Raw genomic sequence first — 6,049 nt, forward strand, 5'->3', positions numbered from 1 at the left:
TTGGGGTTCTAATTCGAATGAAGGTAATTTTATGTGTCTCATAAAATTAATGGCAAAAACGGTTCCAACTTTACGTGCATACATGGATAACAACGAAAAATTGCGGAGAAAAAAATCAGATAAAATTTCGAGATCTTATATAAATTTGCTGTCATATGGCCACGTAAAAAAAATAACTGAAATTATTAAGATGAAAATAACAAAAAGCATTATTCAAAAAATTAAAGAGAATCATGCCTATAGCTTCATATTAGATGGAACATATGATGTGTCTAAAAAAGAATGCATAGCTTTGCTTGTACGGTGTATAGAAGATGATCTGCATCCACATCCTGTAGAAAGGATCATACATGTTTTTACAACATCAGAAACCAGTGGGAAAAATATAAAGAAACATGTTTTTTCTAAGTTTAATGATCTTGGTCTTTCTCTTGATTATTTGGTTGGACAAAGTATGGATGGTGCAGGGAATATGAGAGGAGTATACAAAGGAATGCAGGCTTTAATATTGAAAGAGGCTCCAAAAGCCATCTATATTTGGTGCCATGCACATCGGCTAAATTTAGTAGTTGCTCATGTTTGTGGATGCAAAATTGAAATGAAAAAGGCAATGGGAATATTAGATGAGTTATATAATTTTATGAATGCAGTTAGACGTCAAGGTGTGTTTGTTAAATATAAAATGAGAAAGTCCAAGAAATCTCTTAAAAAAATTAAAAACACAAAGGTAAATAAAATATTTTTAATAAAACTGATATATTTTCAGAAATTGGTCATCATCCTACAAATCTGTAGAAATCTTTTTAGATTATGAACATATTTTAGCATCATTAGTTGAATTAAAAGATTCTAATGACCCAAGCACCTCTTCCATTGTCGATGGATTATTATCCAGAATTAAGGATGAAAATTTTATATTAAGTCTATTTATTTTGAAAGAAATATTGAAATGTACACATGAGGCTTGTATAGAAATGCAGGCAGTTGGTAATGATTTGGCTATGGTAACCAAATTAATACAACATACAAAAAATAAATTACAGACTAAAAGGTTAATATTAGTTACTATTTCTATAAATAATTTTAAAATATAGCTAATGGAGAAAATATTTTTTTAAAATTACATTCCTTATCTACTAGTTTTTTGAAGAAGAATAATGTAATAACTGATTTGTATAATATAAAATCAATATTCAAATTGGATCAAACAAAATTCAATAATTATGTTGAACAAAAAAAAACAAGTTGAATAAATTAAAAATTTTAAATTATTATTTATTGTTATAGATATAAAACGTAAATATTTTTCCCTGTGCTAAATGCAATAATTAACCACCTAAATGATCGATTTAATTATGATTGTTTAAATTTTTTATCACAAATATCCATTTTTACTCCCGCTGGAATTATGGATAATGAAAAAATAGAAGGATTGCAAATATCCGAAATTTGTCATACTTATCAATTGGATGTCCAAAACATTGTTGATGAATATAATGATTTTCGCTCTTTATATTTGGAGTCTCAATCAATCATTTTTTGCGAAGATCTTTTGAAAGTTAAAAAAAATGACGTGTTATATATTGATGAAAGTAATTTATTGATATTTTATTTGTAATTGTATATATAATTAAAGGTATTGCAAACGATCAAACTACCGAAGAAAATATCAACAGCTAAATCATGACCAAAATAAAAATATGGATAAAATATTCTTTTATATTACCATACCGACTTTTAAATCAATTAAATTCTTATTCTAATTTAAATTTATTAAATAAATATTTATTAACCCTTCCTACAACTTCCTGTTCAGCCGAAAGAGCCTTGAGTAAAGTAAAAATTAACAAAACTCGAATGCGGTATAAAATTTCGGACCCATTTTTAGAAAATTTACTGTTAATATCCAGCGAAATTGATGTTTTTGAAAAATTTACAATTGATGATATTATAACACAATTTGCATTAACATCTATAAGGTTATCCAGATTATTAATAAAATAAGTAATGTATCTTTTTCACAGCGAATATATACGCTTTTAAAATATATAAATTTAATTTAACATTTTATAATTTCAATGTAAAATATACTATAATTCATTTTATTCTAATATTTTATATAATAGCTCTATTTACAAAACATGTTTTTAATTAATTAAAAGGTAATATAGATATGTGGAATCAAGCTAAATATACCTCTTTTTTATTCGTCTTATATTTTTTACAATATTTTAGATCTTTTTTACAGAAATATTAATATGTTATCCCATTTAATTCACTTATATATATTTTATGAAAAGATTGCATTTAAATATAAGTTGATTAACACCTACAAATTTTTTAAAAATTTTTTCCCTAAATAGGCTTGAAGGATTGTAAATTAAATTATGTTGTAAGGTTATAAATGGTGGCTTATTATAAGATTTTTTAAATAAAATCACTATACCATCGTAGGTCTGTAAATTTCACGGCCGAAGGCCGCGGAATTTTTTTTAGGTGGGTATGGGTAGATTTTGGAGGGGTTTGCCTCCATCAAATTTTCTGCCATGTAGACGCTGCATGCGGTCACTGGTTATATAAAAAGATAAAATTGGCCTATGCTCCAAAATCCATGGCAGAGCTATCAATGTAAGATATTAAGGTTATTCTAAGCAACAATAATAGTAACCATTAGTGAAGGTCACGGTCCGGACTGGACCGATACCCTCGGACCGGACCGAACCACGGTCCTTAAGAAAAAGATCGATCCAGACCGTGGTCCAAATAAAAAGACCGATCCTGGACCGGTCTTTTTATTTGTTTAAAAAACATATTTTTTTAGCCTAATTTGATTTGTTTTATCATTTTATTAAATATAAGAGTATTATATAAACAATAAAATTTATCCAATGGTATTGAAAAAAATGATTTTGTGCTTGTAGAGGGCATATTAAAATTAAGAGTAGATTGTGTTTTTTGAGATATTTTCATTTTCATTATTAGAAGTATATATTTTATGTTTTATCAGATGTCTGCTTAAGGTACCTAATTATTTTATTAAGAATAAGGTTAAGTAATTTTTACAATAAATTATACAGACAGTTTCTTTAAAAAAAATAGAACTATATAATAACTAAAATATTTTAATAATATTATTGCTTATTTTGATTAATTTATTGCTTATTTTGATTAATTTAGTGCTTAAAAAATTATAAAGTAAAGCAAACTTAAACAATAATAAAAGACCGGTCCGGACCACGGTCCTCAAGAAAAAGATCGGTCCGACAATCGGTCCGGTCCGATCCCGGTCTAAAACCGATAAAACCGGACCGTTGACCTTCACTAGTAACCATGGACTTGCAATGGATAAACTTCGCCAATGTATACAACAGGATAGGGAAACTATTACCGAATATGCAAATGCCTTAAAAAATTTTATTATCCCCCTCCAGACCAAATTCCTGCGTACTGCCTGAGCTCACAATATTTGGGAAAAATTTCCAAGCGTCCAAGACCTTATAATTTTGAAAAATTTCTCAAGCCCAGCTCAACCCGTAATAATTTTGAAAATATTTTCCATTTTGAGAAATATTTTCCAAGCCCAGTCCAACATAATAATTTTGAAAATTTTTTCCCAATCCCGGAGATAGTTAAATTTCTTATTAATTTATCATCACATGAAGAGGACATCTCCGATTTACCAATTAGTCTACGGGTTAACTCCTAGTTATATATGCAAAAAAACATGTGAATTTCGTAATAAGGAAAATTGGGAAAGCCTGGGCAAACCATTATTACAGAATCATGACAAAATCAGCCTGCCCTAATATTTTTATAAGAAATATCATATCTTACTTTAAGCTATGGAGAAAAATATGGATTGAAATTATGTCCACTGCAACAATTCTAACAAAATTTATTTTTTATAATGCTTAATGATTAGTGTTTGTACCATTTGTTATCCATTAAATAAAAATAAATGATTCTTATACCTTTTTATACTATGATCAATTAAAATTATATCTAAAAAATATATTGTTGTTTATTATATTGGGTTATTGTTGTTTTTAGATAAATTGCATTTCTGAAATTATTTATCAAAGAATTTGATAAGGCCTATCTATATCTTTACGTCAAGTAAAAAAAAAATGCTATCTATTTAAATTACAAAAATGCCATTAAATACTAATGAAACTTATATGAAAATTATTTATATATTTTCTAAGAAATTTGTTTTTCTTGCCATATAAATTTAGGCTAATTTATTAGAGGATTAATTATAATTATGTGTATCTGATAAAATTAAGATCAAATCCTTGTTGACCTTTTAATTTATGATGGAAAAGGCGACAAAATATATCTGGGCGGTTGTCTGGAGATGATATAATTAATGAATAATTTCATCCCATTTAGGGTTGTAGGTAAAAGTAATGAATAATGACGGATTACCAAGACAGTGTACAACACCCATTGCGTCCTGATAAAGCTGATGCATAGGCCTTGGACAACTGGTAAAAGAAGAACGCAAAATGATATTTCTGCCAAAAGTGTCAGCTTTGGTATCCCGCTCTAAAATAGTCATGAACGACATTGTTAACTCAACCATAAAACGGTCGTAAATATTTGTTATAAAGGCCATGACAGAACTACTGCATATTTTTCCATTAATAATGTTGATGAAATTAGCCGCACTGCACATTCATTTTGGACATCCCTCTAAATATTCATGAAAGTTCTTCAGAGAATCGGATAAAGTATTATAATGATAGTACGGAATTTAATGCTTATATTAGTTAAAAATTAGGAAGCATAGGGAATGAGTGGGGATAGAAATATTATTTGGAGGCAACTGGGTGAATAAACATATTATAGATAAAAAAAACAAAATAAACCTCCAGAGGAGTTTATATCAGGCGTAGTTCCTTATTATCTTGGCTACCAGTAACCTAGAGGGTAAGGCTTTTGTTGAATCATCATTTTTTTTCTATGCTTATCTTTAATAATAGCTTCAACATGTTTTGCATCAATGTGAGGGATTAAGGTTTAGCCTAGACAACAGGCAAAAATATAAATAAACTATTGTTGAAATTAAACAAACATTAAAATACTGTAAACCTGTAGAGGGGTCAAAATTAGATGCATATTTCAGTTGGGGGCCTATCATCAAAAAAAATATATTTGGGACTTATCAAGCCTATCATATTCTTCTAAATTTTTATTTTGTATTTGTTCATTATTAATGGCTGATATATCAATATTTGAACAATTATAAAGAGAAAATAAGATGGGGATAGTTATCTAAAGTAAAAACAATAATGAATTGGGGTTAACTCCTAGTATACATACAAAAAAAACACGTGAATTAGTAATAAGGGAAACTGGGAAAGCCAGGCCAAACCAATTATTGGAGAATCATGACAAAAGCAGGTCTACCCTAATATAAGAAGAAAAAAAATCTTACCTCATATTATTGGAGATAACTCCAAAAATTAAGTTATGGAGAAAAATATGGATTGAAATTGTTGTTCACTGCAACAATTATAACAATTTATTTTTCATAATGGTTATTGATTAATGTTTGCATAATTATTTGTTATCCATGAAATAAAAATAAATGATTCTTATACTTTTTTATACTATGATCAAGGTTATAATTATATTTTGATTTTATAAATTTATAAAATGCTTTTATAAAAAAAAATAAATCTTGAAATTTAAATGACGATTGATCTATTTAAAAACAATTAAATAAGAAAATTAATTTTGAATATTGTAATATAATTGATATAATGAAAATATTTTGTATCATATTGTATTTTACATTTATAAATATTTTCACTAATAGCAGCTAGCTCGTTTTGTGTATATTTTCGTAAATGGCTAACTCAATATATTAGCCAGAAAAATATTGTCTAAGCCTCAAGATTTCGATAATATATGTCTAGACCTTTGTTCCTTTTATAAACAAAATCTTCATGGCTTGCGTAATATTTTTCTGGATAAAATAAGGAGTTAACCGTTTCTAAAAATCAGCTCAAAACGAGCCATTTAACAACACTATTATTGAGCA

Source organism: Gordionus sp. m RMFG-2023, chromosome 1 (genome assembly GCF_954871325.1).
Source record: "Gordionus sp. m RMFG-2023 chromosome 1, tfGorSpeb1-WG-v2, whole genome shotgun sequence".
NCBI lineage: Eukaryota > Metazoa > Nematomorpha > Gordioida > Chordodea > Parachordodidae > Gordionus > Gordionus sp. m RMFG-2023.